Consider the following 24401-nt stretch of genomic DNA (forward strand, 5'->3'; position numbering starts at 1 on the left):
CTCTTCGACTCCCTCATCCGTTCCACATGTTTTCCTCGCATGCACCTCGTCTTTTGCTCCAACATCTACTTCTGAAATCTCCTCCATCATTTCTAAAGCCAACCCTAATCCCTGTCCACTGGACTCCATACCCTCCTACCTCTCATTCTCTCCTACTCATCATCGTTTATTTCACGCATCGCCACCATCTTCATCGTATATTACCGTCCTTCTCATCAACTCATCTCATTTGACCACTGTTCTGTTGTAAACATTGCGATGTTTGGTTCAGCACCTTGGTAAAAGCGTTTAAAAAAAAAATTGAAATATAAAGAGATGAAGGCCAGCGTTGCATACAAGCATTGTTTACACAATGCACCAGGTTCTCATATAAGACATACTCACTAAAACAAAGCATTAAACATTCACATTTCGAGTGGTTCGTCAAACACGCTTTCAATATATTGTGAAAGAGTAAATATATGTACTCCATTTAATCGCAAATTCAATATATTTATTTAGTTAACTGGTTTAAACCGGTAACCACGTACATTTTTTTGGTAATGTAATTTTCCTAGTTCTGGAAAACGGGTAACAGAAAAGGAACTAGTAGCCCTACTTTCTTTCATGTTCAACTTTCTGAATAAGACCATTAACAATATCAGTAACAGCCAAACAGTTATAATCTCAATACAATTTGTACTGACTTTTTTTTACCAGCTCCATTAACTAGAGAATTCGACTGATTTTAAGCAGCTGTGGTTGAAGTTACCGATTGTGTGTACCACTAGATCACGCTAAAAAACTAAACAGCCGAAATGGCAACATGTCAATCACACTGTTAGTCTCAAATGCAATGTTTATTAATGCAATATATTAAATTTGGACAGTGTATTTACGCGTGTGTGTATGTCTGCTTACATGCAAATATATTGCAGTTTCTAAAGTATCAACTTACATCGTTTCAAAACCAAAAGGAAACACCAATTAACGTAAATGTCATGGACACCATCGGATGGGAACCTCAGACATTCACATTTGAAATGTTTAACAAGATTCTCAATGGTCAGATTGAAGATAAACAAAGTGTGAGTATGTTGCACACCATTTTACTGTTGATTTGTATTCACAACAAAGCTTTTTTTAATCTCCAGAATACTGTGTCTAGTAATTTAGTAGTATATAGTAATATAGTAGTTTCTAGTAAAATAGTATATAATACTATAGTAGTATATAGTAATATAGTAGTACATAGTAATATAATAGTATATAGTAATACTAGCGGGAAGCACCCGGCATTGCCCGTGCAAAAAAGACAGACACACATCGACTTACACACACTTACAGACATTGACCCACAAACACAAACACATCGACTTACAACAACAACCGCCATTCGCCACTAAGTGGTGATGACGTCACCACGACGCTTGTGCAAGGCCATGTGCACCTTGAAGCCACGTGAGTGTCGAACGCCCGCTGACAAGAGGTCACGGGGCAGACCCAGGTGCCACGGGCTGACTGACTGAGACGACTGGCTGATGCACCACCTGTGCCCCCTACTGTGCCAACTTGCTGTGCTTTACCAACCTGGCGATCCGCTTCTTGTTGTGAGCATCACTCCTCCGCCCTCCGTTGTTGTTGGAGGGTGACTGCCTCAAACTGCCCAATAGCGTCCTTCACTAGCCTCCTCCACAGAGGCCAATCTTGACACCGCTTGTACCAATCATAGGTAAGTCCACTCAGCTCCACGTCCTCCTATACCACATCACTCTATCTCTTCTCTAGCCCATGCCGCGCCCGTTTAGCCCCCTTGATCCGGCCGAACAAAAGCTGTTTAGGCATGCGGGCTACACGACCCAGCCAACGCAGCCTTGCCTGCCGGAGGAGCTCACCGATGGGACCTTGTCCAGATCTTTCAAGGATTTGTGAGCTCCTCACATAGTCCAGCCTGGTTAAACCCAGGATGGATCGTAGGCAGGCTAGCCTAAATGTTTCTAACCGGTGAAGATGTTCCATTAGAGGGCTCCACGTTTCGCAAGCGTAGAGAAGGGCGGGAATGACCATGGCCGAGAAGACCTGAAGCTTCGTGCAGAGTGACAGACCAGGTAGCTTCAACACACAGTGTTACACAACCGATGAAAAGATAATGCTGCTCGACTGATTCGGAGTGAGACCTCCGCTGTTAAACTGGAGCCGATCATAAGCACACTGCCCAGGTATGGGAAACTCTCAACTCTCTCCACAACTGCCCCATCACCGAGATGTGGGGGTGGAGTGTCCGATAGTAAAAATACCCAGACAGGTGCTTAGTTTTGGTGGGGCTGATGGTAAGGCCCCACCTCTTAGTTGCATGCTCAAGTCTCACCAGCAGCATCTCCAACTCCTCCTCTGAATGAGCAGCTATTACCAAATCATTGGCATACATAACGTGGGTGTGTAATAGGGAGCCATCCCTTGACCGCACCTGGGCATCGATCAGCCTCCCATTGTATCTGTACTAAATGGAAATTCCCCCGGTACAGCTATTGAAGGCTTCACGAACTACGTGGTCAAAATAGATGTTGAATAATGTGGGAGCCAGAGGACATCCCTGTCACACCCCAAGGTGTACAAGGAATGGCTCTAACTCCCGGCCACGTAGTTTTACCCGGGCCCGCTCACCATCATGAAGGTCCTTAATGATCATGAGCAGAGGGTCAGGGACTCCAAAAGCACGAAGAACAACCCAGAGCCCAGGCCTGCTGATAGTATCATAGGCCTTGACCAGGTCAATAGAGCAGAGATGTAGGTCTTGTGGGAATTCCCCACACCTCTGCTGTAGCAGACGGACAGAAAATATGGCATCTGTGCAGGACTGCCCTTTCCTGAAACCGCATTGGGGCACTGCAAGCCTCTCCTCAGCGTGCCTAGCAAGGTGATGTTGAATAATCCTTGCCAGGGCCTTTCCCGGCACACTGAGGAGTGATATGCCCTTGTAGTTGTTACAGTCTGTGTGGTCCCCGTTCTTAAAAAAGGGGAACCACAAGGGCATCCTTCCAATTCTGGGAAACCCATCCAGTGGTCCAGACTGTTGTTATGATGTCATATAGGGCAGTCTGTGCACAAATGCCACCCTCCCTCAGCATTTCGCTTGTTAGATCATCTCTGCTCAGTGCCTTTCCTGGTCTCAGACTCCGGATCGCCTTCAGTAATTCCTCAACAGATGGCACCTCAGCTAGCCACTCACAGGGGGTGACCTCTTCTTCCAATATTTGAGGCATCGCAGACTGAGCAGGATCATCCCCAAATTGTCCCACGTTGTTCTCCTGGCTGAGGGATTTCCCCTCCCCCAGGACCTCAAAGAAATGCTCAGCAAATCTGCAAACCTGTTCCTGGGGGTCGGAGATTGGATCACTGTTTTTTCCCCTAATGATGGTAATAGGTGTGGCGCTGCAGGTTACTTTTTTGATGGAGTTAAATAGGGATTTGTGATTGCGGGCCACTGAGGCAGACTCCATCTCCTCAGCAACCCGCGACCACCACCCATCCTTGCAGCGCCTCACGGTTCTCTGAACCTCTGAGCGAATTCTGCAGTAAGCCTCCTCATTCTCTGACGTGGGATGCTGTAGCCGATGAGAGTCGGCCTGTCGCTCTTTCTCAACAATCCTGAACACCTCCTCTGTCAGCCAGGGTCTCTGGGGAGGTCTGGACCGCGTACCCAAAGCAGCCATTGCAGCTGCATGAGTCACAGTCCTAAATCTCGCCCATTTACCCTCGACATCAGGAGGAGTGGGGGATAATGCCAACCCCAGCCGCAAGCGATGATGAATTTCTCGCTTGCATATTTCATCAGCTAACTGAGACCAGGCCACTTTAGGTTGCAATGGGGTCCTGGGTGTACACCCACCACCGGAGTGGAACAATGGCAGGCGCATCTTACAGATGACTAGTCGATGGTCAGAGGGCAGATCAGCTCCACGGTAGGTCCTGGTGTCAAGGGCATGGGCTCGCATCCGCCGGTCCGTCACTATGTAGTCCAGCAGATGTTCTTGCTTGGACCCGGCATGCATCCATGATGTTGTGTGGATGTGCCAATGCCGGAACAGCGTGTTGGTAATTACAAGCCCATGGGCTGCACAAAAATCTAGCAGCCTCCTACCGTTGTTATTGAGCTGATCTGGCCCATGCTCTCCAATCACTCCAGACCAGGTGCCAGCATCATCACCAACTCGGGCATTGAAGTCACCCAACAATTTGACTCTATCCCGGGGGGCACTTTAGCCAGCACCTGTGACAGGAGTTCATAGAAGGCATTTGACTCATAGGCTTTGCCTGCATCCCTCCATGGATGTTCGTCTTCGGTGGGGGCATAAGTAACCACGACCACCACTCTTCGCCTCCGGTTGATGGGAAGGCAAGCCCACTGTCCATGACAGAGTTGCCCGTCCGGCACCGCGAGGAGGTAGGGGGTTGTTTTGCCAGACACGCACACACTTCGACTAACACACACATCGACTGACACACACACACATACCGACTCACACACACAAATGGCCTCACACGCACACATGGTCTTAGACACACACATATTATTATTATTTTAAACTTTAGTAACCTAATAGTTAAATATTAGCTGTGTACACACACACACACACACCATGCACACACATCAACAGACACACAGGCATATTAACTCATGCACACACACATCGACTGATACACACACGGACATAGACACACACACATGGTTGCAGACACGCACATGGACTCACACGCACACAAGGACTTAGGCACAATAAAAAATATATATTAATATTGACCAAGTAAATAACAGGTTTCTATGTACTTGAGTTTAGCGAAAGAAGCAAAGAATAGAAATATTATTTGTGTGCACACAAACATTATTAATGTAATGTTTGCAAGATTATTATAAAAAAATAGGTTTCTATTTACGTGAGTTTACACAATATAAAAAAAAATCACCAGGTTAACACAAAATATTAGTTTTGAGCACACAAACACAAACATTTTAATATTTCCAAGGTGATTGTTAAAATTACAGGTTTCTATGAACGTGAGTTTCGTGAAAGAAGCAAGGAAATTGAACTTGACATTGCCGTGGTGAGGCCTAGTCCCGTGAAGAGCCCCTGGCCTCGCCTATATTGCCCAGCCGGCGGAGGTGGCACCTTGGCAGGCTGGGGGCTGCCCCCCCCCCACCATCCCCTCGCCCGCACTACAATAATACTATCTAAGCACTATAATATTAATATCTACTTTAAAATTGAGGGACGTAAAAACGATTGGTCCACCACGGGGCTTATGGCCTGATTCCTGGCTAATTTTGTATTACGTAAACCCCACCATTCGAGAGCCAAATCCTTTGCAAGTGCGGGTCCACACACCCACACGCACACAAACAGACAAAAACGCCTTTTATGTATAAGATAGTAAGATAGTAGTATATAGTTACATAGTAGTATATAGTAATATCGTAGTATTAGTGAAATAGTACTATATAGTAACAGTAATATATGGTAAAATAGTAGTATATAGCAAAATAGTAGTAAATAGTAATATAAATAGTACTGTATATTTGTTTTCAGAAGTATTGTGACCTGCAGAACAAGTGTAGTGAGTCCAACTGAGTCGCAGACGTTGTCTTAGGGAGCAACACGTTTATTCAACTATTAACACAACATTATCCAGGGCTATTAACACAACACACTCTAGGGTGGTGACCACCCAAATAACCACGCTATGGCGGAACTAGACACGGTTCCACTATCCCGGTCCGGACCACAATCTGGGTCCCCACCCACCTCCTCGATCTCTCTCGCCATTGCCTGAAGGCTCTTGAGAGTTTATCCCGGACCATGTGAGCACCCGTTGGCCCCCTCTATCGGTGGCCCCCCCTCCAGTATCATCCGGTCACGTGTCCCCAGGTCAGCCAGAGCATCGTGCCCCCAACGTAACCCCACCTGGCTGACGCTCTCTCGCTCTCTCAACGGGAGCCCACCACCGCATGCTGTGCGTGGTGCCATCGCGCTAGAACCAGCGGTCACCCAAGCCCCCACTAGGGCTGGTGCTACACCCCATGGCCGGGTGTACACAGCATACCTCCCGCCGTGGCCTCGCAGGCCCGGCACCACACAGTGACATTCCCAGTCACTACATCACCCCCCCCCCCCCCTCCCTCCATAGCACTCAGCTGTCCTGGCTGTCAACTTCCCTTTAACGAAGCAAACGGCAGAAATATATACAACATAACGCACGTGTGCTCCAACAATATAAAAACAACCAATAAATACCCTAACCCACCTATACAATTATACACTGACTAACAATAAAAATAACATGGAACAATTAACCAACAACAACCGCAATACGCAGGGTCCACGAAATCAACATCTCCCACCCACAACGCATAACAATGCTCATGAGCTCAATGGTGAGCAGGATCAGCCAATTACTCGCCTTGACTCGTGGGAGCGTGACAACCTATGGCGGCGTGGGAGTGTGCAACGTGCGGGGATTACGCAACCCGAGTCTTTGAGCGAGTCCGCGATGCCGGGCCTCCAGGGGGGTTTGGGCACGTCCGCTCTGGATAGGCCCAGGGGAAATGAGCCATCAATCAGATGAAGAGCAGTAGGCCGTGCTGTCGGGTCTTCCACGTCTGGAGCACGCGAGGCCGACACGAGAGGCCGCGTGTGAGGCATCAATTGCGCAGCGCCTGGGGGCGGGACAGAAACACTCTCCTGAGGACCGGCATCGGCAGATGCATGCCTCAGCTTGTCAGGCACACCAGACACTCGGCCCCTGCGATGTGGAGATGAAACAAATTCACATGGCACAATAAACGGCTTCAGACGAGAGGGGTGAACAAAGCAACTTCGCTTGCCAAGCCGGATTTGGAAACATTGTGGACGTGCGACGTGAAAAAAATCAACCGGCCCCCTCCAGGGTTGCAGCAATTTAGGGGATGTGCCCACGGGCACCTGCAGACAATGCAACCAGGCCCTGTCGCTCGGCGACCAATTGCACAGGGAAATACGAGCCCCCTTCAGCAGCTCGTTAGCCCACTGTCTGACTCGGGAGTTGATCCTGGAATCTTCTCGCTTCGGAGAGCTTTACAAGAGTGAAAGGAAAGGAATCTGATTTTTTTTTTTACATTTTCACGGCCAGCGTGATAATTGGCCTGAGGGCTGATCTACACACAGCGCGTATTGGAGTGCTGAGTGGTCGAAGGGCACCTCTAAATGTCTGCCATACTGATACAGCCGATATTGTTGCACGAAAACCACAATTGCCAACAATTCCCGACGCGGTCGGGGACAGCACCCTGCTCCCACAAGCGACCACGTGCTCCATGCCGTTGACAACTTAATACCGCTCCAATACCGGTTATTACTGGCGTCCGTAACTGAGACGAACGGTCATGAAAAATTGGGATAACGCAGGGGAGGGGCGTTTACCAGCCCATCGCAAATGGAGTGGAACGATGCTTCCTCTTCCTCCCCCCAATGAAATTTTTGCCCCTGATCAACACAAATCTTCAGGGGCATCTTGCCTAGAAAAATCGGTTCCGAGCAAACATGGGACGGCTGGGGCAGTAGAAACCAAAACGTGGCGTGACAACTTGACATCAGCGATATGCAACTCAGCCGTTATCCGTCCGATTATTCCCAATGATGCGCCATTGGCGGAAAAACACGGAGCATCCACAGGTTCCAAAATGCGACACCGGGGAGGCAAAATGTCATAGATAAGTTCAGATATAATGGTCGAAGACACGCCGGTATCAACAAGCATACGGATTTACACTCCCTCAATAAACCCGAGCATGGCAGGCGAACCCGTGGCCGCCACGACCACTCGATGGGCCAGCTCCGACCACTGATCCGGTCAGAGTGGAGGATGTGGCACATGCCACCAACATCCTGTTGAACTGCAGGGTTTGCTGCGCCAGATGCACCTGGCAATCCGGAGTGAAGACGCCTTATCGTCCTCGGCGGGAAGCATGGTATGGAGGTCTTTCGTGACCCTCAGCATCTTGTCAAGGACCAAGGTGTCAAGACTGTGATTGTCCATTTTAGGGAACGCGGCCTTCGCTAGCACCAAAAGTGCGCTACAGTAGGCGAGAGACATCTCACCCTCCCCTTTACGAACTTTTGACGGGTGTTCAACAGAGGCTCAAAAAGAGCTGCCGTCTGGTTGAACGCCTGCATGAGGGTGGATCTTTCAGATGCCGGGATGGTGAGGAACGCCGCCAAGGCGGTGTCACTCAAGGGTGGCGGGCAGCGCTTGCAGGGCCTCCGCCTCCGTCCAACCCGCCAAGTCGGCATTGGTGAGAAATCGCTGCTTAAACGCTACCCAGTCGGCGCTGGCAGCAACAAATTACTTAATGAAGGGCGGTCGGCGGCGGAGCGACAGGATGTCCATCGGCGAGAACAGCTCCGCTTAAAACTTGGCTGGCGCCGTACTCCCCGCCGGCGGTATGAATGGCGGCTCCGCAAGGCGACCGTGCACATCCCGGACGAGAGCCTGCAACGATGGCGAGGCGCCGCTCGCTCCGACGGTGCTCTGCTCAGATGGCAGCGCCTCCGTTCCTTCGTTGGCGGCCATGGGTGGAATTGGGTCCTCGTCGTCTTCGTCATCCGACGCCCACGTACAAGCTCTGCGACGTGTAGACATGACTGTAGTGAGTCCAACTGAGTCGCAGACGTTGTCTTAGGGAGCAACACGTTTATTCAACTATTAACACAACAGTCTCCAGGGCTATTAACACAACACACTCGAGGGTGGTGACCACCCAACTAACCACGCTATGGCGGAACTAGACATGGTTCCACTATCCCGGTCCGGACCACAATCTGGGTCCCCACCCACCTCCTCGATATCTCTCGCCCTTGCCTGATGGCTCTTGAGAGTTTATCCCGGACCATGTGAGCACCCGTTGGCCCCCTCTACCGGTGGCCCCCCCTCCAGTATCATCCGGTCACGTGTCCCCAGGTCAGACAGAGCATTGTGACCCCAACGTAACCCCCAGCTGGCTGACGCTCTCTCGCTCTGTCAACGGGAGTCTGCCACCGCACGCTGTGCGTGGTGCCATCACGCTAGAACCAGCGCTCAACCCAAGCCCCCACTAGGGCTGGTACTACACCCCATGCCCGGGGTGTACACACAACAGTATACCTCCCGCCGTGGCCTCGCAGGCCCAGCACAGCAGAGTGACAATCCCAATCACTACACAAGTAAAACGTTAACAAGAGAGAACCAACATCTGAAACAAATGTTGAGCAAATGCAACATAGTGCACAACAGTGAATGTTTAGACTTAAGAAGGGGAGTCATCCGTTGAGCTTAACCAAAATGGGGAATATTTTTCAGATCCCCAAAAAATCGTTTACAATTTTAACCTTCATTTTTCTGAAGCTGGTAATCTTTTTGATAATGTATTGGGAGTTACTCCTGCTCATGCAAATTCATACACCCCTGTCCAAACATTAAACGAATTTAGTTTCCAGTCAATCCACGAAAGTAATGTTCTGAAACAACTGTCCTACCTCAAAGGGTCCTCCTCTACCGAAGCAGATAGTATTCCCGTCTTTGCTCTACTAACTGTTGGTCACCTAATATACAAACCTATAGCCCATATTTTCAACCTGTCCATCAATGAAGCATCAGTTCCTCTAGAATGGAAACATTCCTATGTCCGTCCACTTCACAAAGGGGGTCAAACAGTGTTAAGATAACAAAAGGGGTTCCCCAGGGTTCCATCCTCGGCCCACTCTTGTTCTGTCTATTTGTCAATGACTTGGGCACTGACCTGGATCATTCCAGGGTAAATCTTTTTGCAGATGACACGATGCTGGTTACTGCTGGCCGCTCTTCGGATGACGTGATTGCTAAGCTCCAGGGTGATGTCAACAAACTACAACATCAGCTAGTTGCTCTTAAACTAGTCCTGAATATCTCCAAAACCAAGGTGCTATGCTTCTCACCAGGACTAAAGCAGGAAGTTATTTGTCCAAAGTTACATTCCTTAAATAATGATCAAATAGAGCAAGTTAAGATCTATAAGTATCTTGGGGTCATCCTGGATTCAAAACTGATTTTTGAAGATGACATTGATTATATTGGTAAAAAGACAAAAAATTTGGTTTTCTGTATCGACACAAGCACTTATTCTCCCCTATGTTCCGTTTGGAATTGATAAAGGCTACCATGCTGCCTCTACTTGATTACTGTGACATCGTGTATAAATCAGCCACAAGTACTGTACTGAAGAAGCTTGATTCCATCTATCACTCGGCCTTAAGATTTGCATTGAACTGCCCATATAGGACTCACCACTGTGATCTCTACATTGGGTCAAACACAACATCTCTTAATGTTCGATGGCTTGTGCACCAGATCTTGTTTATTCACAATGTACTTACAAAAAAATCCGTACACTACCTGCTAGCTTTATTTTGGTGATTTCGAAAAGTTTTTTGGTTTGGCCATGTTTGTATGTTGTAGTATGGAGTTAGACTGATGGCCTTAATCTAAGTTGTCTTGTGATTGTTGTTGTTGTTTGACTTGCATTCCACTGGGATTTTTGCACACAACGTTGGTGTATGGTGCTTTTTCGGGAATATTTTGCTGTTTTTTCCTGTATTTTCTGTTTGCACAGTCACATAGTCACTTTAAGATGTTTTCTTGTTCATGTTTTTGTTTTTTGCTTGTTGCGGTTGGAACCGATTCAAGAGCCGGATTGCTCACAGGGCTATACCAAATAAATGAAACTGAAATAGATTTTGCTTACCTTTTTTGCTCATTAAACCAACTCCATCCATTCCTCATTTCCTTCCCCTTCACCTACTGTGCCGATGTTTCAATTGTTTTCCTGGCATGCACCTCAAACAAGTGAACTTTCTCGTATTTTACTCCAACATCTGCTCCTGAAACCTGCTCCATAATTTTAAAAGCCCTTCCTAATCTCTGTCCACTGGACCCCATCCCCTCCCTCTGATTCTCCCCTACCTTCTATCCCTCTTCAATTATTCGGTTTCCTCTGGTGCCTTCTCTATGAACTTCAAAGCTGTTATCATCTTTCCACTCCTTACAAATCTTATCTCGATTCTTTTCACCCTGATAATTACTATCCTATTTCCCTTATCATTTTATTTCCTAAACTTCTTAAGTGCCTGGTTCACTCCTGCCTCACTCAGGGACATTCCTTCTCACTCTCTATGCTCACGATTCCCAGCAGCGTTCCATTTCTTCGATTCTACTAAATCGGCCATACTAGCAGTACAGAGCTATTTGTCAAACTCTGCTCACGCCGGCCATTCTTCTATTCTCATTCTACTCGACCTTACTGCAGACTTCAATAGAGTTGACCATCTCACTCTATTGTCTACTCGTTCCTCTCTCGGTATCTCGGGTATTCCTCTTTCCTGACGTCAGACCTCAGACTGACGTCATCAAACCACATCACTTACCCCCATCCCTGGTCACTGTCGTTGTCTCCCAACGTTCTGACCTTTGTTCAATCCCTTTTTCTCTCGATGTCTCTCCACTCAAATCCCTCCTCTCGTCATTCATTGCTGATAATAAACACATTTTCCCCTCCGTCCCCTTTTTCACTCCTGACCTAGTTTCTCACTCCTGACCTAGTTTCTCACTCCTGACCTAGTTTCTCACATTGCCAGATGATTGATCGCCATCCAATCTTGGATGTCAAAGCACTTTATTTCTATAAACCGTGCCAAATCCTACATTATTTTTCCCCCATGTTTCCCATTCCCTTCCTCCCTGACAGACTATCGCCACACTCCTTTCTCTCTTCTGTCTGTCTCGTCTGCCCTAAATTTTGGCAGTGTCATTTTTGACTCCTCTCTCTATCTGACCACATCTCTGCCAATATCAGTTCCTGGCGCTTTCACCTGTGCAGCGTTCGCAAAGTTCACCCTCCTGATCTCAAACATTTCTGCAACACTTCTAATACGCTCTCCCATCTTAACTCGGCTCAATTCCTGCATCTCACGCACGCTTTTTCTTCTCTCTTATGCACCAAACCCACTCCAACAAATCCAAAATGCCGCTTCTTTCTACACTATTTCATGCCCTCTCCACTGACAATCCTGTTTGTCCCCCCTCTTCTTTGTGCCCAATCAAGATTCCTTTCTTCTTCACTTCTGACCCAGTGATACTGGAGCAGACTGCACATACAAAGTCCCACTGTCTACCCAAACTCCCATTTCCCCCTCTCTTCTCACAACCTCAGCTCCATCCCTCTTCCCAACTTTCCTACCCATTCATAACAGTCACTCATCATTATCCACTCGTTGTCAGTTTCGTATTTATTTACGTCACGCATCACCATATTCATCATGTACTACCATCCTTCTCATCTACTCATCTCATCCCACCACTGTTATGTGGTTCAAATTGCTAAATCTTTGTTCAGCACTCTGGTTAATGCGCTACATGAAATAATAAAATAAGATAATATTCCAAATTATCATTATTTTAGATTGTATAGTATAGCTGCAATAGCAAATTAACATTAGAAAAAAAAATGTTTCAAAGTAAAAAAAAAATTGACCATAATAATTTTGCATTTTTTTTTGGTCAGTTTTCTGACAAGACAGAAATGACGTCTGAACCAAGGAACAAGGTGCATTGCGTGGCCTACGTCGCTGATCTGAATCAATTTCAAAATGTGGAATTAGATGACTTGGAGATTTTTAAGAGATTTGGGAAGTATGCACGTCAAAAAAAGAGTAAGATCTTTTCACTCATGTGTCCTGTGTTTTTGCCCACACACTTACAGCTTATTATCGTGCTTTTGTACACAACTTTTTTACCTAATTGTTACTGTTTCTTAATTATTAGGCCTAAAATATACGATTATGTAACATTAACAATATGTATATTATTCGATTATCAGTAATTGAATATGTCAATACATAATAGCATGCCCGCATTAGTCAGACTAATGCAATGTATATATATAATCAATCCCCTATGAATAGGCAACAATAAAATATAATACATATAACCTATGATAATGCCTGCCAGTTAGGTCTGGATGTGCTTAGGATAAAATAGATTGCAGATACTATTTATCCTTCATACATTATTTTTTTATTTTACTCATGGCCCCATGGCGATTAAGTACAAGCTCACTTCGGACCAGTTTCTACCTACATCCTCTCACGATCAGAGTCAGGCTTGCTTCAAGATGTCACTCTGTAAGAAGCTCCAAGGCAACAGTTCTGGAGCATCACAGAACATCCATTAGGTATCAGTCACGTGAGTTTGATACGGTGTCTAGAGATATATACTGCCAATCTAGATTATATTTAGTAATAGGTTTTTAGCCTTTTATCTGTCAACAAAACTGACACCTGGATACAAGGGATCATGTTTTGCAATAACCACAACACTTGCAGTCAAAATGCAAACAAAAAGAAAACTCTGCTAATGATGAAAAGCACTGTTCTTGAAAAATGGATGGCTTCTTGAACGAATCTTTGTTGATAGCCAGTAGGCATGCAAAGTGCCATCATCTTAGATAAATACATTTCGTGTGAGCCAGCCGCATTAAAATAATGTTGATGTAACTGCTGCCTCAGATTGCGCTTACTTTGTAGACACCGGGATATTGCATGTCAAAATCTTTGCCTTCACAGATATGATCAGATCACACATTTTACATCTTGTGTTTAAATCGAACCTGAATCTTGGGTTTTGTATGTGGCAGCAGTGACTTTGGGGAAACTAAGTGACATGTTGCGGACTGTGTTCGTGAGCATAAGACAGATTTGAAACACGTGAAGATCAATACTTCTGCCGTGGCTGATCATTATTGTAATGCGGCTGGCTCACACCAAAATTGATTTCTCTAAGACGATGGTACTTTGCAAGCCTACTGGCTATCAACAGGAACGCACGCATACGAATGCATATCTAAAATCTGACTCCCACCACCATCCATCCCTGAAGAATTCCCTCATCAAAACTCTACACCATAGTGCTCGATGTATTCCGACCGTCATCACCTAGCCTGTGAACTGGAACACGTACACAAAGCTCTCAAGATGAATGGATATTCAGACTACACAAACCATAAAGCTATCACCCCAACTGTTGGCAAAGAACCATCTGAGGACCCAATCAAAACCATCACCTTGCCATACATAGCAGGGGTCACTAAAAATACTTGCAATATCATGACCAAACACAAGATCCTGGTTCGATTTAACACAGTACATAATATTCGTGATCTAATTCTATCTGTGAATCATGTGTTGTCTGACATGCAATACCCTGATGTCTACAAACTAAGCTGTGACCATGGCAGTAATTATATTGGGGAAACTAAGCGACATGTATCTAACCGTGGTTGCGAGCATTAGGCAAATCTGAAACACAGGTAGAACCAATACCTCGGCCGTGGCTGATCATTGTTTTAATGCGGTGGGCTCACACGAAATTGATTTCTCTAATATGAGCATACTTTGCAAGCCCACTGGCTATCAACAAATATTCCTTCATGAAGTCATCCATATATATACAAAGACACAATTTCAACCTTGAAGATGGGTCCAAACTGAGCAATCATTGGAAGGATGTTATCAACCAGTTTAAGTCATAATTGGCTGTGATGTTCCCATCCTACCACCTTCCGAAGTTAGTTGTGCTTCACGTCCATCTCAAACTTGCGCTTTGACAGGATTCACACCAACACAGCCACTCCGCGTGCCGACTACCCCCTGGTTGTGGCTCTGCGATTTGCCATTAACATGATAATCTCTCATTAACATGCACATTTTCACCTGGCAGCCCTTTGAGTGGTGGAAAACCAACCACCGTCAAGTTGGCTGCCCACAATTTTGCATTAACATTGGCTGCTGACATTTGGGCTACGCCCATTTCAAGCACTTATAAATAGTTTACCTTTGGAAGCTAACCCCCCTTTTGCCTGAAGACGACCGCTTTGTGTTGCGATCGAACCATTATAGTTTTGTGTTAATTTATTTGAACCTATCTACATTACGTGACTTTTCCGAAAGACCCAAAGAATACACGTGTCTTTGTACTGTTCACCTTTTGGCGTTCTCTGGTCTGACACTGGTGAGACCAGGCCCTAAAGAAGGCTGCTGTCTCTGGTGTAGACCAAACAGTTTCAAAGACAATGCATAAATTATCAGAGCATGTTTGTTTGCATGTTCACCACAAGTACGTGTGGTTAATGCAGACTTGATTCCATGCAAAGGTTTCTAATTGGTGTTTGAACATCTTAATTCACCACCTATTTTATTGACAGGAAGGATTAAAACCTATTAACATTTTTTCATACTTTGACACCGGCAAAAAGGTCCCATTTTGGATTGACCTCGCCTGCTGATGATGAAAAAGACAACATTTCAAAGTGTTCCTTTAATTACCCTGAAGCATAGTATCTCCAATGTACAAATGTATTACATTAACAATTATATCTTTTTTTTGTATTGCAGATATCAACACGTTCGTTATAATTACCAAAGTAGATGTGTGTTTACCTGAGGGAACATCAATTAGTGACATCTACAAAGTAAAGAACATTGAGACGATGGTAATTATTATAAAAAATCATATGCATTCGTCTCCTTTTCACTGTGTTGGCTTCGCGTTGCATTGTTACAACCAATTACAAAATCGTTATAGATATTGTGATTGTATTTGATCAAAGATTACGGGGAATACTTGCTTTGTAATGAGATAACATACAATAAGCTGACATTTAAGTTGGTTTACATTTCCTCATCTAATATATGCAGCCATTGATTTACTGAATGGCTGACATCGATTGTCATGATATTCCTGAAGGGTTATAAACCTGATATCTGTCACAAATATTAAAGGGTGCTTGAATAATACATTCTGGAATTGTGATTCTAATTTTAGTGAAATTTGAACCCAGGCAACACAAAGCTGTCTTCTAATGAAGGGTGCTGATCATGAATATGAATTAAAAAATAATAACATGAAATGTTAAATATTTTTACTTTGCATGCACACACACTTACTCTGCCACGTAAATATAGAACGTGGCCACGTTGTCACGTTCCATTCTAAACCTTGAATTAGTCTTTGGAAAGGTCCATGGATTGAAATCGAAAATTAAAGTAACAATCTAAACTCAGATTTTTATTTTTGTCACGTAGTAAAATGTGTGAATGCTAAAACCGATTTCAAGTTAGTTACGGACGATTGTAGCTACGAATAGTGACGAACAAAACATATTTAGTTCTTCACGTTCAATTGCATTGCAGTAACCGTAGCCGGTAGCATAATGAAGTTACTTGTGAATATGCTAGCTGTTATTTCCGACTCTCTGTGTGTGTCTCTCTCTCTCTATGCCTCTCTCTTAGATCTCTCATGCTCACATGTCCTTTGCATTGCACTTTCATGCCTTTGGATTGCACTCTCATGCTCACAGGCCCTTAGGATTGCACCCATTGGGTTGCACTCCCTCGTCGAGGAGACCGCTTTCCTATCTAACAGTGACATGATAATTTCTCACATTAACATCACTAGCCCCATCCACTTCTTTATGACGCTAGGGCTACACCCATTTCAAACCTTTTAAAACAGTCTGCATCAGCAGCAGACCCACGCTTTCCCACCCGATGACGGACGCTGGTGTTGCGCCCGAAACGTCGTGATTCATTTTATTTTATACCTACGTGACTTTACCGAAAGAACCAAAGAGTATACCCACGGTAACTGTAACCTATTTCACGTTGAAAAAGAACGGTGACAAAATGTACGCGAAGAAATATGCTTCAAATTTAAACTGAGAGACAAAAAGAGCAATGCATCGATTACATAACAGGTGTAATGAGTGACTCCCCACACCAATCTAGTAGATGGCTTCTTATTTATTAATATCACACAGGGCGATACACTTCATAACGTGGCTACACCCTAGGCTGTTCAAACACGCAGCCCCTCTCCGTCCCACGCTATGCTGGCTGGTTGATAAGCGGAGCGGCGGCAACGGAGAAGAAAAAGAACAGCCACGTGGTCTAAGATAAAGGTGACAACGAGCAGTGATGCAACTGCCATCATGTTTCTAAGGGAGCACCACAGGCACTCCCTACGGGCTGGAAGAAGGATGAATAATATCGGCGGCCAACATCTCATCTAACGATTCCTGCACGTGTTCCTTCTCCAACGGACTCAACCGATATGGGTTCTGACGTATGGGCCCGGCCACCCCTGTATCAATGCAATGTTCCAACAGTGAGGTACGGCCAACATCGAACTTGTCTTTACTAAACATGTCCTAAAACTCGCGCAGCAGCGATCACGTTTCCCCCTGCTGCACTCGAGACAAATTCTGGTTCTCCTGACACAACACCTCCGCCCAAGTCTCGTCCTCTGCGGTGTCTTTTTCTACCGCGCCAAAAACATCGTGGTTGCGCAACACCATCCCGTTCGTGAAACATGGCTGTCACGTGAGCCAACACCATTCCCGCCTGAACCACAGCCATCTCCAGGCCTACATTCAACACCTGCAAGAACGGCTCCTGGTTGAGGCGGACGACTGTCCGAGTCACCGGATTCGACAGAGTCAACAAGACACCCGATTGAGGGTCCGCTGCCTGTATCCACCAACATCCGCGATCCCGGCGGGATATACACCGTGTCCTTGGCAAGAGCCTGGACCATAACATTAGCAACGGTACTCTTGTGTGGAGACCACACACAAAAAAAACAGTCTGCGGCCCGACAGTAATTCCATGCAGTACTGATCAATGAGGATCTTAAGGGGCATTTTACTAAAAAAATTCCATGCCCAAAAGCCAGGTCACCTCTAACATCGTCGAGATCAGTACTGTCACAACAACTGAAATCTCGCCAACCTCGTCACGGGCCTTTATTTCCCCCATACTACCCCCGTTCGCCTCGATGCACTTGTTCACTACCGGCCTAACAAGCCATTCCCTGATCGGCAACAGTTCAAAAAATCACATCCGAAATGATAGTGGCGGAAGCACCCATATCAACTAACACTCGCAAATGAATTCCTTGAATAGAACCTGACACAGCCGAGGCCCCTGCGGCAGACGCAATAACCCGACGTTCTAACTTTTTCCACTGTGTCCCTGAACTAGGCCATCCCCTGTGTAAGCAATCCCTGCCCCCCGGCGGCAACATGAGTGTGATACAGGGTGGCGATGACTTTCCTAAGCCTATATGCATGAGGTTGTAACATAGGCCAAGTGTCTGGTGTGTCGCGACTCGCCTGTTGGTGGTTGGGACGCAGCAGTCGTCACCCTCCATCAGTAGGCCCTCTGTCGGTTGATTCACGACGTTCTGTGGCGACACCCCAACTCGATCGCCATCTCGGCCCGGGTTGCCTATCCATGCTGCCATCTGGGACCAACGGCGCAAGTTCTCGTGTGCCTGCAGGCATCAGGCGGCCAATCGGGACATCTGCTCATCCTCGTCAATGACCGGCAAGATGACCCCCATCTCAAGCCCCAACATCCTTTCCATCACCAGGCAGTCACGGGCCTAAACAACGCGCAGCGGAGTTTGAGGGGCATCTCGGCATCCCCTCGCCTCCACTGCAAAAACTTACTTCAGCTGTCGGAGGGCGGTTCGTATACTTCGGGCCATCTTGGCGCGTGCGTCTTTGAGCATTGGCTTCTTCCTGGCGGGTATGCTGAAAAACAGCGAGCACGGCAGAGCTGTTAGCACTTCCTCCTCGGTCAAATTCACTGACCGGTAAGCGCTCCAATCGCCCCGTGCCGCAATGAATGATCTCACGGTGGGGGGGGGGGGGGGGGGGGGGGGGCAGTCGGCGGTTCCCTCCTGATAATTTTTGCTGCGTTGACGGCAACAGGCGTGCTCTAAAATGGCGTCCCCCGGCTGCGCGTCTCCCGTGCTGCACATGATGGTGGCCTCCGGCCGCGTGGCCTCCGATTCTCGGGCGGTTGGCCGTCTCCCTCTGGCATGTGAAGTCAGCCCCGCCAATGTGGTAACCGTCAGGAGCTCCACCTTTTTTGCGCGAGCATTGCACGCAGGAGCTCCGACTGATCCGACAGGATGCACCATCCAAGATCGGGTTTGCCGCTGTGAGGAAGCTGTCTCTGGTCCCGCCGTCTCTGGCGCCACTGCTTCTCCCGCCGTGACTTGGGTAACCAGACGTGGTTGCCGGGGCTGTTATGAGGTCCAGCGTCTTCATCCTTGTCATTGTCGGAAGGCGCCGCAGGTGGGTTCTGCTTCCTCTGATACTTCGACGTAGTTTTATTTTTAATTTTGTCACTATCCTTCTTTTGGTAAAAAAAAAACAAAAACATGTTGCCACTCTCACACCAAATGTAGTGAGCGACTGCCGACACGTCTAGTAGAAGGCTTCTTGTTTTATTAAGAGCACACGGGGTGATACACTTCGTAACGCTGCTACACCCAGGCTGTTGAAACACGCAGCCCCTCTCCGTCCCACGCTACGCTGGCTCGTTGACAAATGGAGCGGTGGCGACAGAGCTGGTCTTGCAGAAGAACAGCCATGTGGTCGACGACGAAGATTATGGCGAGCAGCGACGCAACCGGGACCCAGACCCCATACTAACAGCCCCGAAGCTCTGGTTTGGTGCTCCTTATATCTGCCTGGTGCGGCCAAGCTCCACCTCTGGCCACGCCCCTTTTCTAGAACCTTCAAGATGGTTCCCGGAGCTTCTCGACTGACTCCTCCCTTCACCTTCATCCCAGATATGTCCCTTCATCTTAAGGCATTATGTAATGCAGCCATAACCGTAATTACCCCTTCAGGCCAACAGGTGTTACCCTATTCTTGGTTCTTTCGATAAAGTCACGTTATTGTTTCCCTTCAACGTGACTTTACAGAAAGAACCAAGAATATAGGTGTTACCCTGTCATTACACAGGTAAGAGACATCATATTGACTATTAAATAGCCTAAAAGAGCAGACCTCTATATTCCAAACTACTGATGATTCAAATAGTGAGTCCTTGTCAACATAAGTGTGGATCCACAATTTTTCCCGAATATTATTTGGAACAATTTAATAGACTACCAGAGGAGAATGTTTGTCTCAGTTGGAGCACGCATTAGGCACATAAGTGACTTAAAGAACATTGAAAGGTTTACAACTTAAACTCGATATGTTCCTCAACCAGAGGACTATGGTAGCCACATTAACCTTTATATCGTTTTAGGCCTCTTCCGATACAGTTAAAGATCTTTTACCTAATGGATCAGGTGTCACAAATCAAAATCATAAGTCCCGTGTGTCCATGTCTTAAAAGGGGTGATCTAACCCACAGTCCAGATATAAATTCTATATTTCAGATATTCAGAAAATGTGTTCATCTTTCCAATCAATGGAAGCAATCGAGTCCTTATCGGTGGACCTTGAGTTTTCCGACAAACTGGAGGCCACTCCAAGAACGTCATTTATTTTGATGGCTATGTTTTCTCTGAATTTCAAAACCTTACGTAGAGCTTCATGGCACGTTGCCTGGTCCTCTTGAATGGTATCTTATCTGAAACTGGAATATTTTATAAAGTTTGCAAACCTTCCATGATGGCAGCATTGATATCTGTAATATAGCTCTACCAGTCTATTATATTCTTTTAAAAATTCTGTTTAAAAAAGTTTTGCCACACCCAAAAAACAATTGCATTTGGTTGTCCATGAAGACCAGACGTGCTTTATAAAAGGAAGATGTACGATTGAGACATATGCTAGGTTGGACTCACACCTCAGAGTGAGTTCCTCAGAAGCAGTTTTAAATTAATGTTACCAGAGAGGCTTCTGGCATGCATAGCTGCCATGGCACAAGAAACCATGACTGAGATGTGTATAAGGGTTCGACTGGTTTATTTCAACTCTCACCAATGTTAAAGGGGATTGTTTGGCAATGCACCATGCTTAAACATTACCAGTTGAACACCAATTTCAAAGAAAACAATACCATAGTATATAATAATAATCTGATTTTATAAAGCGATTTTTATAAGGAATTTCAACTGGCTATGCTAAGAATTACAACCCCAAGTAAAATTAATTGCAAATGAAATGCAATACATGCTAAAAATAATTCCAATAACTACACTTGCAATATAGAGAAGAGAACGAATTACAATACATCTCAATGATAAAAGTAAAGGCAGTACGGGTAAAATCCTAAAAACTACATGAAAAGGCAAGAAATAAAAACTGGGTTCAAAGCTGGATTAAAAATGCTGCAAATAGTGTCACAATTCTCGATATAGAGGGATAGCAGCGTCCCAGAGTCTTGATGCATAGTAGCACAAAGCACGATCTGCCAGCGTTCACCGCTTTGAGGCCAGTGTGAAGAGTAGCACGGAGTCCAGGGAGTATCAATCATGACTGGGAGTGTAGCATCAAAAGAAACCTTCTCATGAACGTTTAATGACTTTATTATATTCTATGTCACTGTAGAACTAGTCATTCATATTTACTTTTGTAATTTTGTATTACCATAGATAAATGCTTTTGCATGCCCTTAGTCGACAAATAAATCGTTTACATATTCTTAAACTTAAGTTGACCCTGCAGTAACCACATGGGAGAGGGGCAAAGACAGCATCAGATATTAATTCCGCCTCCCCCCATTTTACCTTCCCCTTGAGTTGCTCATACTTCTTATCCTGGTATAGTGCGTAACTCGGAGATGCGAAGAGTTGGAGGCACTTATTTTATTTAACGAGCACCCTCGGCGCTCGCTTATACACAACTCTACATGAGTTACTCGTCTATAAACAACTCTAGCCATCAAACACTAACGTCGCTGAACCGAGACAGCCAACTATCGTCTAGCAGCGCTATATCGAGTGAAGACGACAACGACGATGGCGACGAGATGACTGTGATGATGGCGACGACCTTCGACAGCACGACGTGGATCCCACTCCATATGACAGCCCCGAGCTCTCGCTCAGGGACACCTTTTATGCTCCCATTGTGGCCTCCCTCCGCCCCGGCCACGCCTCCTCTCTAGAACCTACTAGCGGGTTCCCGGGCTTCCCCCACGTGCAACTTCTGTAACTTCTCCCCCAGATATCCCCCTTTAGTGTATCACGTGGCCTGCTGACGTCAGGGCTGATGTAAGCCACAGATCCCCTTCCCCGCCAGCAGCCAGCGCTATGCTGCTACATTACTTATTCTATGTCAATACACTTGTAAAGCATGCTGTCAAAATCCTTTCGTGTGATATCGCTACTCAAAATCAATATATCAGCCGGTTGGAAATTAATGGCAAGATTCAGTAGAGACAGAAGAAGTGCCTTCAGAAAGTTGGAGTTGTTCAAGTAGTCCAGTTCCTAATGCCCTCGAATCACCCACCGTCTCCTGTCCTTGAATCACATGGTCGGTCCCCCAATCCATCAAAAAGTTATTGATAGTGAAGAAGAGATTGTAGAAGCCAATGTAAGTTCTTGTTAGAATCTATTCAGGGAGACATCACTAATTTATACTCAGCTTTGTGTCTCACTCTGTTCCCCTGGTTGGCAATTGGGCTCAGGCAAAAAACATTTGTGGAAGGATTGGGCGTGGCAGTTGCAGACTCCAGGATTCGGTTTTCTACTTATCTAAAGAGCCTCAGCACCATACTCAACCAGAATATGTCGTTTGATCACCACGTGAAAAATATAGTCATGTCCTAAAAAGTTCACATCAAGGATTTACGACACATTCGGCCACTATTGAGTCGTGACATAGCCAACATGGTGGGGTGTAGCGAAGTATCGACAAGGCTCGATTATTGTAACTCACTACTCTACGGGATGTCTGACAAAAAAAAAAACATTAACTAGCTGCAGTGTGTACAACATTCTTTGGCATGTGTCGTGAGGGGTACTGGAAGATCTGACCATATCCATCCGGTGCTTGCTGAGATGCATTGGCTTCTGCTTGCAGAACTAATACGTTATAATGTCACATTCATTAAACACAAAGTGCTTACTAAAAAAATTCAGCACATTACCTCGCTGATCTCGTCAAGAGCATAAACCGTGGCACAAACTCAGGTCATCCTCACAGTTGTTTTTTTTTTGCTAACCATCGAACAAAGATGGCCAATGGATCACGTGCTTTCAGATCCACTTCTGCACCCCTCTGGAACGCTCTTCTTTCCGTTTTTTGGAAAGCCTCTGGAGCTATGCACTTTTAAAACTGCATGGAAAACTCACGTATTTAGAAATGCTTCTGTGTTGAGTTTGTTATCCTTCCTCAACATGCATACAACCCACCTGCATTCAGGACTTGGGGATAATGAAGACATGGCACATGAGCAATACTGAGGATTGTGTATAGTGCATAGTTATTTAGGCAGCTTGGCAAAAATGCCGAAGTGATTTGGGACATCGTCTTATGCACCGTAATGAGACTCACTTTTGAAGGAGGTGCAATTGAACAATAAATTGTCCTGGTCCAAGTGCCAGAGCTTTCATTCTTACTGAGGTTCAGGGCTAGAAAGATCAGGGTATAACTCCCTTTCTCAGAGGTTATAATTTATGTGGACCTCCTCAGGAACTTAATCACATAAACGCCGATGCAATGGTAACCTGCAGCTCCTTCAGCTGGTTCTATATCAAGGGAAATCAGAAGGAGACAATGGTGGCCCAGTGCAATCCTTCTCACATTGAGGAGTAATATAATTCATGCTCGCTCACATATAGGCCCAGCCCATCCTGCGGTGAACGGCAGTGCTTCCCCGGAATTGAGTATCTACTATTTATTTATATCGTCACCAGCACAAAAGTAGTTTAATAATTTGAGCCCAAACCGAATAAAAAAAAAACGTTGTGGATTATTTACTCTCCAACACACCGGTGTGCTGTACTAGTGTAATGGCATGGTGACACCTGCTGGCCTGGAAGAGGAATCACCGGTATGGGCATGGTTGAGTAACGACCAATCAGGGAAGGAGGTGCATTTGGGGCAAAGGTAATAGGTGGGGTTAGCCGAGAAAACTCCGGGAACCTGCTCGAGGATTCCACGAGAGGGCGTGGCCGGAGGCGGGGCCTAGCCACACCGGGGGGGGGGGGGGGGGGATATAAGGGGGAGCGTACACAGGGCTCGGGGCTCGTGAGTGGGGTCTGGGTCCTGGCTACATCGCTGCTTGTCGACATCCCTCTCCATCGTCCGGCCATGTGTAAGATCTGCTGCGTGGTTTCCATCGCCGTCATCATCACGACACCAGCCAGCGGCATAACTGAGTGAGGGTGATGCGACCACGTCGAGTGATCGGCTGTGTGTAGCCAGTAGAGACGTTAAAAGAATGGAGTTGTACTCTGTGTAATGAAGGATAAGTGTCGGCCTGTATTGTGCCCTGTGTGGAAGTCGCTCAATTCCACTAGTATCGAATCGGCATGTTCTGTTTACGTGGCAAACCTTACAAATTGGC

General features: G+C 46.1%; 1 long non-coding RNA gene across 4 annotated transcripts in view; it reads left to right on the plus strand.

Annotated features, from left to right (window-relative positions):
* Positions 1-24401, plus strand: part of LOC116957603 (uncharacterized) — a 46790-nt gene that overhangs the window by 17670 nt on the left and 4719 nt on the right. For all 4 annotated transcript variants that reach the window (XR_012930955.1, XR_012930954.1, XR_004405208.2 and 1 more), the window contains 3 exons: positions 918-1067; positions 12584-12731; positions 15471-15568. This is a non-coding gene — a long non-coding RNA (uncharacterized LOC116957603). The remainder of the gene's footprint in view (positions 1-917; positions 1068-12583; positions 12732-15470; positions 15569-24401) is intronic.

The sequence above is a fragment of the Petromyzon marinus genome, chromosome 78 (assembly GCF_048934315.1).
Source record: "Petromyzon marinus isolate PM22_M1 ecotype Great Lakes invasive population chromosome 78, UKy_Petmar_22M1.pri1.0, whole genome shotgun sequence".
NCBI lineage: Eukaryota > Metazoa > Chordata > Hyperoartia > Petromyzontiformes > Petromyzontidae > Petromyzon > Petromyzon marinus.